The following is a 25,260-nucleotide window of genomic DNA, read 5'->3' as shown; positions in this document are numbered from 1 at the left end:
CAGGTTTCACTGTAATCATAATGTGGCAAAATTTTAAAAACTGATAAGTCTGTATGAACAAAATGGAAAACTTTACCTCAGTGAGATTTAAAATGTTGTAACAGTGTTTTTTTTTTATTGTTTAGGCATGAATTCATAAATCTTTTCAAAAGTACTGTTTAAATTTTCTGAATGAGCCCATTAGTGGTCTTCCGCTGCCATCTAGTGGTTATAAATTGCATTTACTCAAACAACACTGTTTTTAAACATAACTGTTTTAGTGTTATGTTTTTTGCCCAATCTCTCTTAAATTTTGCATGCTTGTTTAGAATGAAATTAGGCATTATTTTACACAGTTTTGATAATTTGTTGGCTTTCTGTTTGTATTAATAGGCCTTTGTGTACACTGTGAAAAGAACATATTATACAATCACTGGTTTATAGTTGTCCAAATGCAATTGTTCAACATGTTTTGGATAATTATTGACCTTCAGAGTCTAGAGAATTGTACTTCAGTGGATTTATTGATTTTCAGCTTAAAGCCTTGGACTGCTTTGCCAAAGTAACTTTTTAAAATAATCTTGAATATTTAATTAACAGCTTTATTGACAACATTGGTCCCAGAAGTTGTTCAGAATGAGGAGATCTATCATTTGATATGAAGATCTAGTGTTTATGTGAATATATGAGCATTTTCAGACAATTTGAGGCCATTTACCATGTAAATCTTATGTTTTGAGACCTTTTCTACTGTTATAGCGCCACCTATGGTCCGATCTCCATGAAAAGTTGCATGGTTGTTAAGGGTCAGCTGTTACATGTTTTCACCAAGTTTCATAAAGTTTTGAGTTTTTGTTTAGGTTTTATATGCTTTTGGGTATTTTGGTCACGCCCCTTTTCTAATTTAGCCAGTTATAGCTAACCAAAGGACAAAATTATTATTTTTTTTGATAATTATTGATCTAGAGAGTCCAGAGAAAATTACTGCATTGGTTTGTTTTCGATCGGGTAAAAAACCTGGGACTAGTTCGCAAAAGTAGCTTTTTGACATATTTGTGAATTGCAATTGAACGATTTGATTGACATCTTCGCTCCTTGAGGCAAAGTTGTTCACAAAGAGGAGATCTATCATATGATATGAAGATCTAGTGTTTGTGTGAATGTATGAACATGTCCTACAAACTGTGATAATTTTCTATTGAAAATGTGTGTTTTTGAGGCTTTTTCAACTGTTATAGCGCCACCTATGTTCCGATCTCCATGACATTTTGCATGCTTGTTAAGAGTCACGTGTTAAATGTTTTCACCGAGTTTCATAAAGTTTTGAGTTTTTGTTTAGGTTTTATAGGCTTTGGGGTATGTTTGGCCACACCCCTTTTTATATTATCCATTTAAAGCTAACCAAACGACAAAATTCAACATTTTTTTGATAATTATTGATCTAGAGAGTCCACAGAATATTACTGCAGTGGTTTGGTTCCGATCGGGCAAAAAACCTAGGACTAGTTCGCAAAAGTAGGTTTTTAACATATATGTGAATAACAATTGAACGATTTGATTGACAGCAATGGTTCTTGAGGCAAAGTTGTGCATTATGAGGAGATCTATCAAATGATATGCATATTGTGTTGATAAGTGAAACACCACGTGATTACAGAGCCAATAAACTCGTTAGCGCCAACTACTGGCCGATTTCTTTCAAAATTCTTACAGACCTTAAGGTTCATGAGTCGAACGTACCCAGCGAGTTTCATTCCGATCAACATCCGTTAACCCTTTCAAATAGGTGCTTAAAGTTGTTTGGCCAATGGCGGCCATGTTTTTTGAGATATGCAAATGTCCTCATAGGTACTTGTGCCCCTTCAGACCAAGACACTGCATATCAATTTTCAAGTCGATCGAGCCAACAGTTGCCTAGTTATATCCATTTATGTGTTTTTTCTATTTTATTTCGCCCCCAAGTGGCAGAGATGCGCAATTTTTTTTGTTTGACCAAAGATTGAGCTCATACATATGTGTACCAAGTTTGGTGAAGATATCTCATTCCATTCAAGAGTTATAGTCAAAATAGCATTTGGCTAACGTTACTATAGATGCTTTTTGGCGTACTGTTTCGCGTAAGAATTGAAATTTCAACTTTTTTTTGATAATTATTGATATTGAGTGTCCAGGGAATATTTCTGAAGTGGTTTGGTTCCGATTGGTTGAAAATCCTAGGACTAGTTCGCAAAAGTAGGTTTCGGATATAGCTCGATTTTGCAAGAAAACGGTGCGTCGTAGAGAGAAAAATGCAGCTGTGCACTTTTGTTCGGACTAACCCAAGGATTGCAACGATGGCTTGTTTTTGAGTCTACGGCTAACGGTTTACGATCTGTGGCCAAAAATGTCCAAAATTTTTGTTTTTTGCGCTGTAGCGCCCCCGTTAGGCCGATTGGGCTGAGACTTTGATAAGTTCTCCCCAAAATGAGCTCTACGATCTGTCCAAATTTCAGCTCTCTAGGCCTTACGGTTTGGGCTGCACGTTCAGTTCTAGGGCGGAAGAATAATAATAATAATAAAAATCTTAACAATTACAATAGGGTTTCAGCACTGCGTGCTTGAACCCCTAATTAAAGCTGCAAGCAGCATTTACGGGGTTCAAGCACATTAAGGCCTCTGAGGTGGTCTGAGCCAACCTGGATGTATGGAAGACAGTTAAACACATCAAAAACGGAGAATAGGCTGACAGACAGACACACACGCACTGAAATTAAATGATTAAACTAGTTTTAAGAGTTTGGATGTCATTTTCAGGTTTCACTGTAATCATAATGTGGCAAAATTTTAAAAACTGATAAGTCTGTATGAACAAAATGGAAAACTTTTAACTCAGTGAGATTTAAAATGTTGTAACAGTGGTTTTTTTTTTATTGTTTAGGCATGAATTCATAAATCTTCTCAAAAGTACTGTTTCAATTTGCTGAATGAGCCCATTAGTGGTCTTCCGCTGCCATCTAGTGGTTGCATTTACTCAAACAACACTGTTTTTAAACATAACTGTTATAGTGTAATGTTTTTTGCCCAATCTCTCTTAAATTTTGCATGCTTATTTAGAATGAAATTAGGCATTATTTTACACATTTTTTATAATTTGTGGGCTTTCTGTTTGTATTAATAGGCCTTTGTGTACACTGTGAAAAGAACATATTATACAATCACTGGTTTATAGTTGCCCAAATGCAATTGTTCAACATGTTTTGGATAATTATTGACCTTCAGAGTCTAGAGAATTGTACTTCAGTGGTTTTATTGATTTTCAGCTTAAAGCCTTGGACTACTTTGCCAAAGTAACTTTTTAAAATAATCTTGAATATTTAATTAACAGCTTTATTGACAACATTGGTCCCAAAAGTTGTTCAGAATGAGGAGATCTATCATATGATATGAAGATCTAGTGTTTATGTGAATATATGAGCATTTTCAGACAATTTGAGGCCATTTACCATGTAAATCTTATGTTTTGAGACCTTTTCTACTGTTATTGCGCCACCTATGGTCCGATCTCCATAAAAATTTGCATGCTTGTTAAGAGTCACCTGTTACATGTTTTCACCAAGTTTCATAAAGTTTTGAGTTTTCGTTTAGGTTTATATGCTTTTGGGTACTTTGGTCACGCCCCCTTTCCAATTTAGCCAGTTATAGCTAACCAAAGGACAAAATTCAACATTTTTTTTGATAATTATTGATCTAGAGAGTCCAGAGAAAATTACTGCAGTAGTTTGGTTTCGATCGGGTAAAAAACCAGGGACTAGTTCGCAAAAGTAAGTTTTTAACATATTTGTGAATAACAATTGAACGATTTGATTGACATCTTCGCTCCTTGAGGCAAAGTTGCTCACAAAGAGGAGATCTATTATATGATATGAATATCTAGTGTTTGTGTGAATGTATGAACATGTCCTACAAATTGTAATCATTTTCTATTGAAAATGTGTGTTTTTGAGGCTTTTTCAACTGTTATAGCGCCACCTATGATCCGATCTCCATGACACTTTGCATGCTTGTTAAGAGTCACGTGTTACATGTTTTCACCGAGTTTCATAAAGTTTTGAGTTTTCGTTTAGGTTTTATAGGCTTTGGGGTATGTTTGGCCACACCCCTTTTCTAAATTACCCATTTAAAGCTAACCAAAGGACAAAATTCAACATTTTTTTTGATAATTATTGATCTAGAGAGTCCACAGAATATTACTGCAGTGGTTTGGTCCCGATCGGACAAAAAACCTAGGACTAGTTCGCAAAAGTAGGTTTTTAACATATATGTAAATAACAATTGAACGATTTGATTGACAGCAATGGTTCTTGAGGCAAAGTTGTGCATTATGAGAAGATCTATCAAATGATATGCATATTGTGTTGATATGTGAAACACCACGTGATTACAGAGCCATAAAACTCGTTAGCGCCAACTAGTGGCCGATTTCTTTCAAAATTCTTACAGACCTTAAGGTTCATGAGTCGAACGTACCCAGTGAGTTTCGTTCCGATCAACATCCGTTAACCCTTTCAAATAGGTGCTTAAAATTGTTTGGCCAATGGCGGCCATGTTTTTTGAGATATGCAAATGTCCTCATAGGTACTTGTGCCCCTTCAGACCAAGACACTGCATACCAATTTTCAAGTCGATCGAGCGAACGGTTGCCTAGTTATAGCCATTTATGTGTTTTTTAAATCTTATTGCGCCCCCAAGTGGCAGAGCTGCGCAATTTTTTTTATTTGACCAAAGATTGAGCTTATACATATGTGTACCGAGTTTGGTGAAGATATCTCATTCCGTTCAAGAGTTATAGTCAAAATAGCATTTGGCTAACGTTAGCATAGACGCTTTTTGGTGTACTGTTTCGCGTAAGAATTGAAATTTCAACTTTTTTTTGATAATTATTGATATTGAGTGTCCAGGGAATATTTCTGAAGTGGTTTGATTCCGATTGGTTAAAAATCCTAGGACTAGTTCGCAAAAGTAGGTTTCGGATATAGCTCGATTTTGCGAGAAAACGGTGCGTCGTAGAGCAAAAAATGCAGCTGTGCACTTTTGTTCGGGCTAACCCAAGGATTGCAACGATGCCTTGTTTTTGAGTCTACGGCTAACGGTTTACGATCTGCGGCCAAAAATGTCCAAAATTTTAGTTTTTTGCGCTGTAGCGCCCCCGTTAGGCCGATTGGGCTGAGACTTTGATAAGTTCTCCCCAAAATGAGCTCTACGATCTGTCCAAATTTCAGCTCTCTAGGCCTTACGGTTTGGGCTGCACGTTCAGTTCTAGGGCAGAAGAATAATAATAATAATAAAAATCCTAACAATTACAAGAGGGTTTCAGCACTGCGTGCTTGAACCCCTAAAAATCCTAACAATTACAATAGGGTTTCAGCACTGCGTGCTTGAACCCCTAATTAAAGCTGCAAGCAGCATTTACGGGGTTCAAGCATTTAAGGCATCTTAGGTGGTCAGAGCCAACCTGGACATACGGATGACCGTTAAACACATCCAAAATGGAGAATAGTCTGACAGACAGACACACACACTGAAATTAAATGATTAAACTCGTTTTTAAGATTTTAGATGTCATTTTCAGGTTTCACTGTAATCATAATGTGGAAAATTTTAAAAACTGATATGTCTGTATGAACAAAATGGAAAACTTTAACTCAATGAGATTTGAAATGTTGTAACAGTGTTTTTTTATTGTTTAGGCATTAATTCATACATCCTTTCAACTGTACTGTTTAAGTTAGCTGAATGAGCCCATTAGTGGTTTCCGCTGCCATCTAGTGGTTATAAATGGCAATTTCTCATACATCAATGTGTTAATCCTTTATAACTCTTAGTGTTTTTTTGCCCAATCCCTCTTAAATTTTGCATGCTTGTTTAGAATGAATTTATGCATTATTTTACACAGTTTTGATAATTTGTGGGCTTTCTGTTTGTATAAATAGGCCTTTGTGTACACTATGCAAATAACATATTTTAAAATTATTGGTTTATAGTTGCCCAAATGCAATTGTTCAACATGTTTTTGATAATTATTGACCTTCAGAGTCTAGAGAATTGTACTTCAGTGGTTTTATTGATTTTCATCTTAAACCGTATCACAAGTATGCCAAAGTAACTTTTTTAAATAATCTTGAATATTTAATTAACAGCTTTATTGACAACATTGGTCCCAGAGGCAAAGTTATTCAGAATGAGGAGATTTATCATATGATATGAAGATTTAGTGTTTTTGAGTGAATATATGAACATTTTCAAACAATTTGAGGCCATTTACCATATAAATCTTGTGTTTTGAGACCTATTCTACTGTTATAGCGCCACCTATGGTCTGATCTCCATGAAACTTTGCATGCTTGTTAAGAGTCACCTGTTACATGATTTCACTGAGTTTCATAAAGTTTTGAGTTTTCCTTTAGGTTTTATAGGCTTTGGGGTATGTTTGGCCACACCCCTTTTTCTAAATTACAGCGTTACAGCTAACCAAAGGACAAAATTCAACATTTTTTTAATAATTATTGATCTACAGAGTCCACAGAATATTACTGCAGTGGTTTGGTTCCGATCGGGCAAAAAACCTAGGACTAGTTCGCAAAAGTAGGTTTTTAACATATTTGTGAATAACAATTGAACGATTTGATTGACAGCAATGGTTCTTGAGGCAAAGTTGTGCATTACGAGGAGATCTATCAAATGATATGCATATTGTGTTGATATGTGAAACACCACGTGATTACAGAGCCATAAAACTCGTTAGCGCCAACTAGTGGCCGATTTCTTTCAAAATTCTTACAGACCTTAAGGTTCATGAGTCGAACGTACCCAGCGAGTTTCGTTCCGATCAACATCCGTTAACCCTTTCAAATAGGTGCTTAAATTTGTTTGGCCAATGGCGGCCATGTTTTTTTAGATATGCAAATGTCCTCATAGGTACTTGTGCCCCTTCAGACCAAGACACTGCATACCGATTTTCAAGTCGATCGAGCCAACGGTTGCCTAGTTATAGCCATTTATGTGTTTTTTCTATCTTATAGCGCCCCCAAGTGGCAGAGATGCGCAATTTTTTTGATTTGACCAAAGATTGAGCTCATACATATGTGTACCGAGTTTGGTGAAGATATCTCATTCCGTTCAAGAGTTGTAGTCAAAATAGCATTTGGCTAACGTTAGCATAGACGCTTTTTGGTGTACTGTTTCGCGTAAGAATTGAAATTTCAACTTTTTTTTGATAATTATTGATATTGAGTGTCCAGGGAATATTTATGAAGTGGTTTGGTTCTGATTGGTTGAAAATCCTAGGACTAGTTCGCAAAAGTAGGTTTCGGATATAGCTCGATTTTGCGAGAAAACGGTGCGTCGTAGACCCCAAAAAGGCGCCGTGCACTTTTGTTCGGGCTAACCCAAGGATTGCAACAATGCCATGTTTTTGAGTCTACGGCTAACGGTTTACGATTTACGGCCAAAAATGTCAAAAATTTTAGTTTTTTGCGCTGTAGCGCCCCCGTTAGGCCGATTGGGTCGAGACTCGGTATCTGACAAGAAGGCCGGACTACTACATTCTGACCAAATTTCAGCTTTCTAGGACTTACGGTTTGGGCTGCACGAACAGTTTGAGTGGAGAATAATAATAATAATAATAATAATAATAATAATAATAAAAATCCTAACAAATACAATAGGGTTTCAGCACTGCGTGCTTGAACCCCTAATAATAATAATAATAATAAAAATCCTAACAAATACAATAGGGTTTCAGCACTGCGTGCTTGAACCCCTAATAAAAATCCTAACAATTACAATAGGGTTTCAGCACTGCGTGCTTGAACCCCTAATTAAAGCTGCAAGCAGCATTTTACCGGGGTTCAAGCACATTAAGGCCTCTGAGGTGGTCAGAGCCAACCTGGATGTTTGGATGACATTTAAACACATCCAAAATGGAGAACAGGCTAACAGACAGACACACACACTGACAGCAAATGATTAGACTAATATATGTATACTCTATAAGCATATGCACACACACACACACACACACACACACACACACACACACACACACACACAAAGACACACATATACATGGACACACATTTTGTTGCAGATATAGGTATTTGAAATAAGTGATAGGTGACAATAAACTTATTGCAAGTCTTCTCTTTTTTAGAGTTTAGATGTCATTTTCAGGTTAAACTGTAATCATAATGTGGCAAAATTGTAAAAACTGATACATCTGTATGAACAAAATGGAAAACATTGATTCAGTAAGATTTAAAATGTTATAACAGTTAATTTATTAATGTTTTGGCAAGAATTCATGAAAACAGTGCTGTTCAACTTAGCTGAATGAGCCCATTAGTGGTCTTCCGCTGCCATCTAGTGGTTATAAATTGCATTTACTCAAACAACCCTGGTTTTAAACATAACTGTTATAGTGTTGTTGTTTTTTTTTTTGCCCAATCTCTCTTAAATTTTGCATGCTTGTTTAGAATGAAATTATGCATTATTTTACACAGTTTTGATCATTTGTGGGCTTTCTGTTTGTATTAATAGGCCTTTGTGTACACTATGCAAATAACATATTATAAAATTATTGGTTTATAGTTGCCCAAATGCAATTGTCCAACATGTTTTTGATAAATATTGACCTTCAGAGTCTAGAGAATTGTACTTCAGTGGTTTTATTGATTTTCATCTTAAACCGTATCACAAGTATGCCAAAGTAACTTTTTTAAATAATCTTGAATATTTAATTAACAGCTTTATTGACAACATTGGTCCCAGAGGCAAAGTTGTTCAGAATGAGGAGATTTATCATATGATATGAAGATCTAGTGTTTTTGAGTGAATATATGAACATTTTCAAACAATTTGAGGCCATTTAACATATAAATCTTGTGTTTTGAGACCTTTTCTACTGTTATAGCGCCACCTATGGTCTGATCTCCATGAAACTTTGCATGCTTGTTAAGAGTCATATGTTACATGATTTCACTGAGTTTCATAAAGTTTTGAGTTTTCGTTTAGGTTTTATAGGCTTTGGGGTATGTTTGGCCACACCCCTTTTTCTATATTACCCCTTTACAGCTAACCAAAGGACAAAATTCAACATTTTTTTAATAATTATTGATCTACAGACTCCACAGAATATTACTGCAGTGGTTTGGTTCCGATCGGACAAAAAACCTAGGACTAGTTCGCAAAAGTATGTTTTTAACATATTTGTGAATAACAATTGAACGATTTGATTGACAGCAATGGTTCTTGAGGCAAAGTTGTGCATTATGAGGAGATCTATCAAATGATATGCATATTGTGTTGATATGTGAAACACCACGTGATTACAGAGCCATAAAACTCGTTAGCGCCAACTAGTGGCCGATTTCTTTCAAAATTCTTACAGACCTTAAGGTTCATGAGTCGAACGTACCCAGCGAGTTTCGTTCCGATCAACATCCGTTAACCCTTTCAAATAGGTGCTTAAAATTGTTTGGCCAATGGCGGCCATGTTTTTTTGAGATATGCAAATGTCCTCATAGGTACTTGTGCCCCTTCAGACCAAGACATTGCATACCAATTTTCAAGTCGATCGAGTTAACGGTTGCCTAGTTATAGCCATTTATGTGTTTTTTCTATCTTATAGCGCCCCCAAGTGGCAGAGATGCGCAATTTTTTTGATTTGACCAAAGATTGAGCTCATACATATGTGTACCAATTTTGGTGAACATATCTCATTCCGTTCAAGAGTTATAGTCAAAATAGCATTTGGCTAACGTTAGCATAGACGCTTTTTGGTGTACTGTTTCGCGTATGAATTGAAATTTCAACTTTTTTTTGATAATTATTGATATTGAGTGTCCAGGGAATATTCATGAAGTGGTTTGGTTCTGATTGGTTGAAAATCCTAGGACTAGTTCGCAAAAGTAGGTTTCGGATATAGCTCGATTTTGCGAGAAAACGGTGCGTCGTAGACCCCAAAAAGGCGCCGTGCACTTTTGTTCGGGTTAACCCAAGGATTGCAACAATGCCATATTTTTGAGTCTATGGCTAACGGTTTACACTTTACGGCCAAAAATGTCCAAAATTTTTGTTTTTTGCGCTGTAGCGCCCCCGTTAGGCCGATTGGGCCGGTTCTTTGTATCTGAGTAGCGAGCAAGACTACTACGATCTGACCAAGTTTCAGCTCTCTAGGCCTTACGGTTTGGGCTGCACGTTCAGTTTTAAGGCGGAAGAATAATAATAATAATAATAATAATAATAATTAAAGCTGCAAGCAGCATTTACCGGGGTTCAAGCATTTAAGGCATCTGAGGTGGTCAGAGCCAACCTGGACGTATGGATGACCGCTAAACACATCCAAAATGGAGAATAGGCTAACAGACAGACACACACACTGAAAGTAAATTATTAGACTAATATATTCATACTCTATAAGCATACGCATACACACAAAGACAAAGACACACATATACATGCACACACATTTTGTTGCAGATGTTGGGATTTGAAATAAGTGAAAGGTGACAATAAATGTATTGCAAGTCTTCTCTTTTTAAGAGTTTAGATGTCATTTTCAGGTTAAACTGTAATCACAATGTGGCAAAATAGTAAAAACTGATATATCTGTAAGAACAAAATGGAAAACATTGACTCAATGAGATTTAAAATGTTATAACAGTTACATTTTTAATGTTGTGGGATGAATTCATGAATCCTTTCAACAGTACTGTTCAACTTAACTGAATGAGCCCATTAGTGGTCTTCCACTGCCATCTAGAGGTTATAAATTGCATTTACTCAAGCAACACTGTTTTTAAACATAACTGTTATAGTGTTTTTTTTTTTTTTTTGCCCAATCTCTCTTAAATTTTGCATGCTTGTTTAGAATGAAATTATGCATTATTTTACACAGTTTTGATAATTTGTGGACTTTCTGTTTGTATTAATAGGCCTTTGTGTACACTATGCAAATAACATATTATAAAATTACTGGTTTATAGTTGTCCAAATGCAATTGTTCAACATGTTTTTGATAATTATTGACCTTCAGAGTCTAGAGAATTGTACTTCAGTGGTTTTATTGATTTTCAGCTCATACCCTATTACTAGTTTGCCAAAGTAACTTTTTAAAATAATCTTCAATATTTAATTAACAGCTTTATTGACAACATTGGTCCCAGAGGCAAAGTTGTTCAGAATGAGGAGATCTATCATATGATATGAAGATCTAGTGTTTTTGAGTGAATAAATGAGCATTTTCAAACAATTTGAGGCCATTTACCATATAAATCTTGTGTTTTGAGACCTTTTCTACTGTTATAGCGCCATCTATGGTCTGATCTCCATGAAACGTTGCATGCTTGTTAAGAGTCAACTGTTACATGATTTCACAGAGTTTCATAAAGTTTTGAGTTTTCGTTTAGGTTTTATAGGCTTTGGGGTCTGTTTGGCCACACCCCTTTTTCTAAATTACCCCTTTACAGCTAACCAAAGGACAAAATTCCAAATTTTTTTAATAATTATTGATCTAGAGAGTGCACAGAATATTACTGCAGTGGTTTGGTTCCGATCGGACAAAAAACCTAGGACTAGTTCGCAAAAGTAGGTTTTTAACATATTTGTGAATAACAATTGAACGATTTGATTGACAGCAATGGTTCTTGAGGCAAAGTTGTGCATTATGAGGAGATCTATCAAATGATATGCATATTGTGTTGATATGTGAAACACCACGTGATTACAGAGCCATAAAACTCGTTAGCGCCAACTAGTGGCCGATTTCTTTCAAAATTCTTACAGACCTTAAGGTTCATGAGTCGAACGTACCCAGCGAGTTTCGTTCCGATCAACATCCGTTAACCCTTTCAAATAGGTGCTTAAATTTGTTTGGCCAATGGCGGCCATGTTTTTCGAGATATGCAAATGTCCTCATAGGTACTTGTGCCCCTTCAGACCAAGACACTGCATACCAATTTTCAAGTCGATCGAGCCAACGGTTGCCTGGTTATAGCCATTTATGTGTTTTTTAAATCTTATTGCGCCCCCAAGTGGCAGAGATGTGCAATTTTTTTTATTTGACCAAAGATTGAGCTCATACATATGTATACCGAGTTTGGTGAAGATATCTCATTCCGTTCAAGAGTTATAGTCAAAATAGCATTTGGCTAACGTTAGCATAGACGCTTCTTGGTGTACTGTTTCGCGTTAGAATTGAAATTTCAACTTTTTTTTGATAATTATTGATATTGAGTGTTCAGGGAATATTTATGAAGTGGTTTGGTTCTGATTGGTTGAAAATCCTAGGACTAGTTCGCAAAAGTAGATTTCGGATATAGCTCGATTTTGCGAGAAAACGGTGCGTCGTAGACCCCAAAAAGGCGCCGTGCACTTTTGTTCGGGCTAACCCAAGGATTGCTAGGATGCCATGTTTTTGAGTTTATGGCTAACGGTTTACGATTCACGGCCAAAAATGTCGAAAATTTTTGTTTTTTGCGCTGTGGCGCCCCCGTTTGGCCGATTGGGCTGAGACTTTGATAAGTTCTCCCCAAAATGAGCTCTACGATCTGTCCAAATTTCAGCTCTCTAGGCCTTACGGTTTGGGCTGCACGTTCAGTTCTAGGGCGGAAGAATAATAATAATAATAATAATTAAAGCTGCAAGCAGCATTTTACCGGGGTTCAAGCATTTAAGGCCTCTGAGGTGGTCAGAGCCAACCTGGATGTTTGGATGACATTTAAACACATCCAAAATGGAGAACAGGTTAACAGACAGACACACACACTGAAAGTAAATGATTAGACTAATATATGTATACTCTATAAGCATATGCACACACACACACACACACACACACAAAGACACACATATACATGCACAAACATTTTGTTGCAGATATAGGTATTTGAAATAAGTGATAGGTGACATAAAATTATTGCAAGTCTTCTCTTTTTCAGAGTTTAGATGTCATTTTCAGGTTAAACTGTAAACATAATGTGGCAAAATTGTAAAAACTGATACATCTGTATAAACAAAATGGAAAACATCAATTCAATGAGATTTAAAATGTTATAACAGTTAATTTATTAATGTTTTGGCATGAATTCATGAAAACAGTACTGTTTAACTAGCTGAATGAGCCCATTAGTGGTCTTCCGCTGCCATCTAGTGGTTATAAATTGCATTTACTCAAACAACACTGTGTTTTAAAACATAACTGTTATAGTGTTGTAATTTTTTTTTGCCCAATCTCTCTTAAATTTTGCATGCTTGTTTAGAAAGAAATCATGCATTATTTTACACAGTTTTGGTAATTTGTGGGCTTTCTGTTTGTATAAATAGGCCTTTGTGTACACTATGCAAATAACATATTATAAAATTATTGGTTTATAGTTGCCCAAATGCAATTGTTCAACATGTTTTTGATAATTATTGACCTTCAGAGTCTAGAGAATTGTACTTCAGTGGTTTTATTGATTTTCAGCTTAAACCGTATCACAAGTATGCCAAAGTAACTTTTTAAAATAATCTTGAATATTTAATTAACAGCTTTATTGACAACATTGGTCCCAGAGGCAAAGTTGTTCAGAATGAGGAGATTTATCATATGATATGAAGATTTAGTGTTTTTGAGTGAATATATGAACATTTTCAAACAATTTGAGGCCATTTACCATATAAATCTTGTGTTTTGAGACCTTTTCTACTGTTATAGCGCCACCTATGGTCTGATCTCCATGAAACTTTGCATGCTTGTTAAGAGTCACCTGTTACATGATTTCACTGAGTTTCATAAAGTTTGGAGATTTCCTTTAGGTTTTATAGGCTTTGGGGTATGTTTGGCCACACCCCTTTTTCTAAATTACCCTTTTACAGCTAACCAAAGGACAAAATTCAACATTTTTTTAATAATTATTGATCTAGAGAGTCCACAGAATATTACTGCAGTGGTTTGGTTCCGATCGGACAAAAAACCTAGGACTAGTTCGCAAAAGTAGGTTTTTAACATATTTGTGAATAACAATTGAACGATTTGATTGACAGCAATGGTTCTTGAGGCAAAGTTGTGCATTATGAGGAGATCTATCAAATGATATGCATATTGTGTTGATATGTGAAACACCACGTGATTACAGAGCCATAAAACTCGTTAGCGCCAACTAGTGGCCGATTTCTTTCAAAATTCTTACAGACCTTAAGGTTCATGAGTCGAACGTACCCAGTGAGTTTCGTTCCGATCAACATCCGTTAACCCTTTCAAATAGGTGCTTAAAATTGTTTGGCCAATGGCAGCCATGTTTTTTGAGATATGCAAATGTCCTCATAGGTACTTGTGCCCCTTCAGACCAAGACACTGCATACCAATTTTCAAGTCGATCGAGTCAACGGTTGCCTAGTTATAGCCATTTATGTGTTTTTTCTTTTTATAGCGCCCCCAAGTGGCAGAGGTGTGCAATTTTTTTTATTTGACCAAAGATTGAGCTCATAGATATGTATACCGAGTTTGGTTAAGATATCTCATTTCATTCATGAGTTATAGCCTGTTGCGTAAAATTGGTCCTCGACTTTCGAACATTTTGGCATCCCATTACGACAGTGAGTCGAAATTTCTACTTTTTTTTGATAATTATTGATATTCACTGGACAGAGAACATTTCTGCAGTGGTTTGGTTCAGATTGGGTGAAAAACCTAGGACTAGTTCGCAAAAGTAGGTTTTGGACATACGTCAAGTTTGCGAAAAAACGAGGCCTCCTAGACCCAAATTCAGAGTGACCGTTTTTAATTTCGCATGACCCACGGATTCCAGAAATGTAAAATTTTTGGCTCTATCACAAGCGGTTTAGGAGCTATTAGCAAAAACGCATTTTCGATCACTGTAGCGCCCCCTATTGGCCAATTGGGCTGAGACTTTGATAGGTTCTCCCCAAATTGAGCTCTATCATCTGACCAAGTTTCAAGTCTCTAGGCCTTACGGTTTGGGCTGCACGTTCAGTTCTAGGGCAGAAGAATAATAATAATAATAATAAAAATCCTAACAATTACAATAGGGTTTCAGCACTGCGTGCTTGAACCCCTAATAATAAAAATCCTAACAATTACAATAGGGTTTCAGCACTGCGTGCTTGAACCCCTAATAATAAAAATCCTAACAATTACAATAGGGTTTCAGCACTGCGTGCTTGAACCCCTAATAATAATAAAAATCCTAACAATTACAATAGGGTTTCAGCACTGCGTGCTTGAACCCCTAAAAATCCTAACAATTACAATAGGGTTTCAGCACTGCGTGCTTGAACCCCTAATAATAAAAATCCTAACAAATACAATAGGGTTTCAGCACTGCGTGCTTGAACCCCTAATAAAAATCCTAACAATTACAATAGGGTTTCAGCACTGCGTGCTTGAACCCCTAATAATAATAATAATAATAATTAAAGCTGCAAGCAGCATTTTACCGGGGTTCAAGCAAATTAAGGCCTCTGAGGTGGTCAGAGCCAACCTGGATGCATGGATGACATTTAAACACATCCAAAATGGAGAACAGGCTAACAGACAGACACACACACTGAAAGTAAATGATTAGACTAATATATGTATACTCTATAAGCATATGCACACACACACACACACATTTTGTTGCAGATATAGGTATTTGAAATAAGTGATAGGTGACAGTAAACTTATTGCAAGTCTTCTCTTTTTTACAGTTTAGATGTCATTTTCAGGTTAAACTTTAATCATAATGTGGCAAAATTGTTAAAACTGATACATCTGTATGAACAAAATGGAAAACATCAATTCAATGAGATTTAAAATGTTATAACAGTTAATTTATTAATGTTGTGGCATGAATTCATAAAAACAGTACTAGCTGAATGACCCCATTAGTGGTCTTCTGCTGCCATCTAGTGGTTATAAATTGCATTTACTCAAACAACACTGTGTTTTTAAACATAACTGTTATAGTGTTGTTATTTTTCTTTTGCCCAATCTCTCTTAAATGTTGCTTGCTTGTTTAGAATGAAATTATGCATTATTTTACACAGTTTTGATAATTTGTGGGCTTTCTGATTGTATTAATAGGCCTTTGTGTGCACTATGAAAAGAACATATTATAAAATGACCGGTTTATAGTTGCCCAAATGCAATTGTTCAACATGTTTTTGATAATTATTGACCTTCAGAGTCTAGAGAATTGTACTTCAGTGGTTTTATTGATTTTCATCTTAAACTGTATCACAAGTATGCCAAAGTAACTTTTTTAAATAATCTTGAATATTTAATTAACAGCTTTATTGACAACATTGGTCCCAGAGGCAAAGTTGTTCAGAATGAGGAGATCTATCATATGATATGAAGATTTAGTGTTTTTGAGTGAATATATGTGCATTTTCAAACAATTTGAGGCCATTTACCATATAAATCTTGTGTTTTGAGACCTTTTCTACTGTTATAGCGCCACCTATGGTCTGATCTGCATGAAACTTTGCATGCTTGTTAAGAGTCACCTGTTACATGATTTCACTGAGTTTCATAAAGTTTTGAGTTTTCGTTTAGGTTTTATAGGCTTTGGGGTATGTTTGGCCACACCCCTTTTTCTATGTTACCCCTTTACAGCTAACCAAAGGACAAAATTCAACATTTTTTTAATAATTATTGATCTACAGAGTCCACAGAATATTACTGCAGTGGTTTGGTTCCGATCGGACAAAAAACCTAGGACTAGTTCGCAAAAGTAGGTTTTTAACATATTTGTGAATAACAATTGAATGATTTGATTGACAGCAATGGTTCTTGAGGCAAAGTTGTGCATTATGAGGAGATCTATCAAATGATATGCATATTGTGTTGATATGTGAAACACCACGTGATTACAGAGCCATAAAACTCGTTAGCGCCAACTAGTGGCCGATTTCTTTCAAAATTCTTACAGACCTTAAGGTTCATGAGTCGAACGTACCCAGTGAGTTTCGTTCCGATCAACATCCGTTAACCCTTTCAAATAGGTGCTTAAATTTGTTTGGCCAATGGCGGCCATGTTTTTTGAGATATGCAAATGTCCTCATAGGTACTTGTGCCCCTTCAGACCAAGACACTGCATACCGATTTTCAAGTCGATCGAGCCAACGGTTGCCTAGTTATAGCAATTTATGTGTTTTTTACATCTTATAGCGCCCCCAAGTGGCAGAGATGCGCAATTTTTTTGATTTCACCAAAGATTGAGCTCATACATACGTATACCGAGTTTGGTGAAGATATCTCATTCCGTTCAAGAGTTATAGTCAAAATAGCATTTGGCTAACGTTAGCATAGACGCTTTTTGGCGTACTGTTTCGCGTAAGAATTGAAATTTCAACTTTTTTTTGATAATTATTGATATTGAGTGTCCAGGGAATATTTATGAAGTGGTTTGGTTCTGATTGGTTGAAAATCCTAGGACTAGTTCGCAAAAGTAGGTTTCGGATATAGCTCGATTTTGTGAGAAAACGGTGCGTCGTAGAGAAAAAAATGCAGCTGTGCACTTTTGTTCGGACTAACCCAAGGATTGCAACGATGGCTTGTTTTTGAGTCTACGGCTAACGGTTTACGATCTGTGGCCAAAAATGTCCAAAATTTTTGTTTTTTGCGCTGTAGCGCCCCCGTTAGGCCGATTGGGCTGAGACTTTGATAAGTTCTCCCCAAAATGAGCTCTACGATCTGTCCAAATTTCAGCTCTCTAGGCCTTACGGTTTGGGCTGCACGTTCAGTTCTAGGGCAGAAGAATAATAATAATAATTAAAGCTGCAAGCAGCATTTTACCGGGGTTCAAGCACATTAAGGCCTCTGAGGTGGTCAGAGCAAACCTGGATGTTTGGATGACATTTAAACACATCCAAAATGGAGAACAGGCTAACAGACAGACACACACACTGACAGCAAATGATTAGACTAATATATGTATACTCTATAAGCATATGCACACACACACACACACACACACACACACACACAAAGACACACATATACATGGACACACATTTTGTTGCAGATATAGGTATTTGAAATAAGTGATAGGTGACAATAAACTTATTGCAAGTCTTCTCTTTTTTAGAGTTTTTAGATGTCATTTTCAGGTTAAACTGTAATCATAATGTGGCAAAATTGTAAAAACTGATACATCTGTATGAACAAAATGGAAAACATTGATTCAGTAAGATTTAAAATTTTATAACAGTTAATTTATTAATGTTTTGGCAAGAATTCATGAAAACAGTGCTGTTCAACTTAGCTGAATGAGCCCATTAGTGGTCTTCCGCTGCCATCTAGTGGTTATACATTGCATTTACTCAAACAACCCTGGTTTTAAACATAACTGTTATAGTGTTGTAATTTTTTTTTGCCCAATCTCTCTTAAATTTTGCATGCTTGTTTATAATGAAATTATGCATTATTTTACACAGTTTTGATAATTTGTGGGCTTTCTGTTTGTATTAATAGGCCTTTGTGTACACTATGCAAATAACATATTATAAAATTACTGGTTTATAGTTGTCCAAATGCAATTGTTCAACATGTTTTTGATAATTATTGACCTTCAGAGTCTAGAGAATTGTACTTCAGTGGTTTTATTGATTTTCATCTTAAACCCTATCACAAGTATGCCAAAGTAACTTTTTAAAATAATCTTGAATATTTAATTAACAGCTCTATTGACAACATTGGTCCCAGAGGCAAAGTTTTTCAGAATGAGGAGATTTATCATATGATATGAAGATTTAGTGTTTTTGAGTGAATATATGAACATTTTCAAACAATTTGAGGCCATTTACCATATAAATCTTGTGTTTTGAGACCTTTTCTAATGTTATAGCGCCACCTATGGTCTGATCTCCATGAAACTTTGCATGCTTGTTAAGAGTCACATGTTACATGATTTCACTGAGTTTCATAAAGTTTTGAGTTTTCGTTTAGGTTTTATAGACTTTGGGGTATGTTTGGCCACACCCCTTTTTCTAAATTACCCCGTTACAGCTAACCAAATTACAAAATTCAACATTTTTTTAATAATTATTGATCTAGAGAGTCCACAGAATGTTACTGCAGTGGTTTGGTTCCGATCGGGCAAAAAACCTAGGACTAGTTCGCAAAAGTAGGTTTTTAACATATTTGTGAATAACAATTGAACGATTTGATTGACAGCAATGGTTCTTGAGGCAAAGTTGTGCATTACGAGGAGATCTATCAAATGATATGCATATTGTGTTGATATGTGAAACACCACGTGATTACAGAGCCATAAAACTCGTTAGCGCCAACTAGTGGCCGATTTCTTTCAAAATTCTTACAGTCCTTTAGGGCTATGAGTCAAACATGCCCACCGAGTTTCGTTCCGATTGACATCCGTTAACCTTGTTAAATAGGTGCTCAAACTTCTTTGGCCAATGGCGGCCATGTTTTTTGAGATACGTGAATGTCCTCATAGATACTTGTGCCACTTCTGACAAAGACATGACATGCCAATTTTCAAGTCGATCGGACCAACGGTTGCTTAGTTATAGCCATTTATGTGTTTTTTCTGTCTTATAGCGCCCCCAAGTGGCAGAGGTGTGCATTTTTTTTTTATTTGACCAAAGTTTTTGCTCTTACAAATGTCCAGCAAGTTTGGTTAAGATATCTAATTTCATTCACAAGTTATAGCCTGTTGCGTAAAATTGGTCCTCGACTTTCGAACGTTTTGGCAGCCCATTACAACAGTGAGTCGAAATTTCAACTTTTTTTTGATAATTATTGATAATCACTGTCCAGAGAAAACTTCTGCAGTAGTTTGGTTCCGATTGGGTGAAAAACCTAGGACTAGTTCGCAAAAGTAGGTTTTGGACATACTTCAAGTTTGCGAAAAAACGAGGCCTCCTAGACCCCAAATCAGAATGACCGTTTTTAATTTCGCTTGACCCAAGGATTCCAGAAATGTTAAATTTTTGAGTCTACAACAAGCGGTTTAGGAGCTATTAGCAAAAACGCATTTTTGATCGCTGTAGCGCCCCCCACTGGCCGAATGGGCTGGATCTTTGTATCTGAGTAGCGAGCAAGACTACTACCTTTTGACCAAGTTTCAGCTCTCTAGGCCTTACGGTTTGGGCTGCACGTTCAGTTTTAAGGCGGAAGAATAATAATAATAATAATTAAAGCTGCAAGCAGCATTTTACGGGGTTCAAGCATTTAAGGCCTCTGAGGTGGTCTTGGCTAACCTGGATGCATGGATGACAGTTAAAGACATCCAAAATGAAGAATAGGCTGGCAGACAGACACAAACACTGAAATTAAATGATTAAACTAGTTTTTAACAGTTTAGATGTCATTTTCAGGTTAAACTGTAATCACAATGTGGCAAAATTGTAAAAACTGATATATCTGTATGAACAAAATGGAAAACATTGACTCAATGAGATTTAAAATGTTATAACAGTTAATTTTTTTATGTTTTGGCATGAATTAATGAATCCTTTCAACAGTACTGTTCAACTTTGCTGAATGAGCCCATTAGTGGTCTCCCGCTGCCATCTAGTGGTTCTAAATTGCATTTACTCAAGCAACACTGTGTTTTTAAATATAACTGTTATAGTGTTGTTATTTTTTTTGACCAATCTCTCTTAAATTTTGCATGCTTGTTTAGAATGAAATTATGCATTATTTTACACAGTTTTGATAATTTGTGGGCTTTCTGTTTGTATTAATAGGCCTTAGTGTACACTATGCAAATAACATATTATAAAATTACTGGTTTATAGTTGTCCAAATGCAACTGTTCAACATGTTTTTGATAATTATTGACCTTCAGAGTCTAGAGAATTGTACTTCAGTGGTTTTATTGATTTTCAGCTTATACCCTATCACTAGTTTGCCAAAGTAACTTTTTGAAATAATCTTGAATATTTAATTAACAGCTTTATTGACAACATTGGTCCCAGAGGCAAAGTTGTTCAGAATGAGGAGATCTATCATATGATATGAAGATCTAGTGTTTTTGAGTGAATATATGAGCATTTTCAAACAATTTGAGGCCATTTACCATATAAATCTTGTGTTTTGAGACCTTTTCTACTGTTATAGCGCCACCTATGGTGCGATCTCCATGAAACTTTGCATGCTTGTTAAGAGTTACCTGTTACATGTTCTCACCACGTTTCATAAAGTTTTGAGTTTTCGTTTAGGTTTTATAGGCTTTGGGGTATGTTTGGCCACACCCCTTTTCTTAATTACCCATTTAACGCTAACCAAAGTACAAAATTGAACATTTTTTTGATAATTATTGATCTAGACAGTCCACAGAATATTACTGCAGTGGTTTGGTTCCGATCGGACAAAAAACCTAGGACTAGTTCGCAAAAGTAGTTTTTTAACATATTTGTGAATAACAATTGAACGATTTGATTGACAGCAATGGTTCTTGAGGCAAAGTTGTGCATTATGAGGAGATCTATCAAATGATATGCATATTGTGTTGATATGTGAAACACCACGTGATTACAGAGCCATAAAACTCGTTAGCGCCAACTAGTGGCCGATTTCTTTCAAAATTCTTACAGACCTTAAGGTTCATGAGTCGAACGTACCCAGCGAGTTTCGTTCCGAACAACATCCGTTAACCCTTTCAAATAGGTGCTTAAAATTGTTTGGCCAATGGCAGCCATGTTTTTTGAGATATGCAAATGTCCTCATAGGTACTTGTGCCCCTTCAGACCAAGACACTGCATACCAATTTTCAAGTCGATCGAGCCAACGGTTGCCTAGTTATAGCCATTTATGTGTTTTTTAAATCTTATTGCGCCCCCAAGTGGCAGAGATGCGCAATTTTTTTTTATTTGACCAAAGATTGAGCTCATACATATGTGTACCAAGTTTGGTCAAGATATCTCATTCCGTTCAAGAGTTATAGTCAAAATAACATTTGGCTAACGTTAGCATAGACGCTTTTTGGCGTACTGTTTCGCGTAAGAATCGAAATTTCAACTTTTTTTTGATAATTATTTATATTGAGTGTCCAGGGAATATTTCTGCAGTGGTTTCGTTCCGATTGGTTGAAAATCCTAGGACTAGTTCGCAAAAGTAGGTTTCGGATATAGCTCGATTTTGCGAGAAAACGGTGCGTCGTAGAGCAAAAAATGCAGCTGTGCACTTTTGTTCGGGCTAACCCAAGGATTGCAACGATGCCTTGTTTTTGAGTCTACGGCTAACGGTTTACGACCTGCGGCCAAAAATGTCAAAAATTTTAGTTTTTTGTGCTGTAGCGCCCCCGTTAGGCCGATTGGGCCGGTTCTTTGTATCTGAGTAGCGAGCAAGACTACTACCATCTGACCAAGTTTCAGCTCTCTAGGCCTTACGGTTTGGGCTGCACGTTCAGTTTTAAGGCGGAAAAATAATAATAATAATAAAAATCTTAACAATTACAATAGGGTTTCAGCACTGCGTGCTTGAACCCCTAATAATTAAAGCTGCAAGCAGCATTTACCGGGGTTCAAGCATTTAAGGCATCTGAGGTGGTTAGAGCCAAACCTGGACGTATGGATGACCGCTAAACACATCCAAAATGGAGAATAGGCTAACAAACAGACACACACACTGAAAGTAAATTATTAGACTAATATATTCATACTCTATAAGCATACGCATACACACAAAGACAAAGACACACATATACATGCACACACATTTTGTTGCAGATGTTGGGATTTGAAATAAGTGATAGGTGACAATAAATGTATTGCAAGTCTTCTCTTTTTAAGAGTTTAGATGTCATTTTCAGTTTAAACTGTAATCATAATGTGGCAAAATTGTAAAAACTGATATATCTGTATAAACAAAATGGAAAACATCAATACAATGAGATTTAAAATGTTATAACAGTTAATTTATTAATGTTTTGGCATGAATTCATGAAAACAGTACTGTTTAACTAGCTGAATGAGCCCATTAGTGGTCTTCCGCTGCCATCTAGTGGTTATAAATTGCATTTACTCAAACAACACTGTGTTTTAAAACATAACTGTTATAGTGTTGTAATTTTTTTTTGCCCAATCTCTCTTAAATTTTGCATGCTTGTTTAGAATGAAATCATGCATTATTTTACACAGTTTTAATAATTTGTGAGCTTTCTGTTTGTATAAATAGGCCTTTGTGTACACTATGCAAATAACATATTATAAAATTATTGGTTTATAGTTGCCCAAATGCAATTGTTCAACATGTTTTTGATAATTATTGACCTTCAGAGTCTAGAGAATTGTACTTCAGTGGTTTTATTGATTTTCAGCTTAAACCGTATCACAAGTATGCCAAAGTAACTTTTTAAAATAATCTTGAATATTTAATTAACAGCTTTATTGACAACATTGGTCCCAGAGGCAAAGTTGTTCAGAATGAGGAGATTTATCATATGATATGAAGATTTAGTGTTTTTGAGTGAATATATGAACATTTTCAAACAATTTGAGGCCATTTACCATATAAATCTTGTGTTTTGAGACCTTTTCTACTGTTATAGCGCCACCTATGGTCTGATCTCCATGAAACTTTGCATGCTTGTTAAGAGTCATCTGTTACATGATTTCACTGAGTTTCATAAAGTTTTGAGTTTTCCTTTAGGTTTTATAGGCTTTGGGGTATGTTTGGCCACACCCCTTTTCCTAAATTATCCCCTTACAGCTAACCAAAGGACAAAATTCAACATTTTTTTTAATAATTATTGATCTAGAGAGTCCACAGAATATTACTGCAGTGGTTTGGTTCCGATCGGGCAAAAAACCTAGGACTAGTTCGCAAAAGTAGGTTTTTAACATATTTGTGAATAACAATTGAACGATTTGATTGACAGCAATGGTTCTTGAGGCAAAGTTGTGCATTACGAGGAGATCTATCAAATGATATGCATATTGTGTTGATATGTGAAACACCACGTGATTACAGAGCCATAAAACTCGTTAGCGCCAACTAGTGGCCGATTTCTTTCAAAATTCTTACAGACCTTAAGGTTCATGAGTCGAACGTACCCAGCGAGTTTCGTTCCGATCAACATCCGTTAACCCTTTCAAATAGGTGCTTAAATTTGTTTGGCCAATGGCGGCCATGTTTTTTGAGATATGCCAATGTCCTCATAGGTACTTGTGCCCCTTCAGACCAAGACACTGCATACCGATTTTCAAGTCGATCGAGCCAACGGTTGCCTAGTTATAGCAATTTATGTGTTTTTTCTATCTTATAGCGCCCCCAAGTGGCAGAGATGCGCAATTTTTTTGATTTGACCAAGGATTGAGCTCGTACATATGTGTACCGAGTTTGGTGAAGATATCTCATTGTGTTCAAGAGTTATAGTCAAAATAGCATTTGGCTAACGTTAGCATAGACGCTTTTTGGCGTACTGTTTCGCGTAAGAATTGAAATTTCAACTTTTTTTTGATAATTATTGATATTGAGTGACCAGGGAATATTTATGAAGTAGTTTGGTTCTGATTGGTTGAAAATCCTAGGACTAGTTCGCAAAAGTAGGTTTCGGATATAGCTCGATTTTGCGAGAAAACGGTGCGTCGTAGACCCCAAAAAGGCGCCGTGCACTTTTGTTCGGGCTAACCCAAGGATTGCAACAATGCCATGTTTTTGAGTCTACGGCTAACGGTATACGATTTACGGCCAAAAATGTCCAAAATTTTAGTTTTTTGCGCTGTAGCGCCCCCGTTAGGCCGATTGGGTCGAGACTCAGTATCTGACAAGAAGGCCGGACTACTACAATCTGACCAAATTTCAGCTTTCTAGCCCTTACGGTTTAGGCTGCACGATCAGTTTGAGTGGAGAATAATAATAATAATAATAATAATTAAAGCTGCAAGCAGCATTTACGGGGTTCAAGCACATTAAGGCCTCTGAGGTGGTCTGAGCCAACCTGGATGTATGGATGACAGTTAAACACATCCAAAACGGAGAATAGGCTGACAGACAGACACACGTACTGAAATTAAATGATTAAACTAGTTTTTAAGAGTTTGGATGTCATTTTCAGGTTTCACTGTAATCATAATGTGGCAAAATTTTAAAAACTGATAAGTCTGTATGAAAAAAATGGAAAACTTTAACTCAGTGAGATTTAAAATGTTGTGACAGTGTTTTTTTTTTATTGTTTATGCATGAATTCATAAATCTTTTCAAAAGTACTGTTTAAATTTTCTGAATGAGCCCATTAGTGGTCTTCCGCTGCCATCTAGTGGTTATAAATTGCATTTACTCAAACAACA

General features: G+C 36.1%; 1 long non-coding RNA gene across 2 annotated transcripts; it reads left to right on the top strand.

Moving 5' to 3' along the window:
• The first annotated feature begins 6,309 nt into the window (after window positions 1-6,309).
• LOC128015241 (uncharacterized) lies at window positions 6,310-24,271 on the top strand. Of its 2 annotated transcripts, XR_008183863.1 has the most exons (4): window positions 6,310-6,422; window positions 13,813-13,994; window positions 16,738-17,066; window positions 24,133-24,271. It is a non-coding gene; the product is annotated as an uncharacterized LOC128015241 (long non-coding RNA). The 2 variants fall into 2 exon arrangements; XR_008183855.1 differs by lacking the exon at window positions 24,133-24,271 and having other exon boundaries at window positions 16,738-17,153.
• Window positions 24,272-25,260: the final 989 nt, after the last annotated feature.

This window comes from Carassius gibelio, chromosome A1 (genome assembly GCF_023724105.1).
Source record: "Carassius gibelio isolate Cgi1373 ecotype wild population from Czech Republic chromosome A1, carGib1.2-hapl.c, whole genome shotgun sequence".
NCBI lineage: Eukaryota > Metazoa > Chordata > Actinopteri > Cypriniformes > Cyprinidae > Carassius > Carassius gibelio.
The sequence above is the reverse complement of the archived record's forward strand: the minus strand, read 5'-3'. Positions and strand labels throughout refer to the sequence as shown.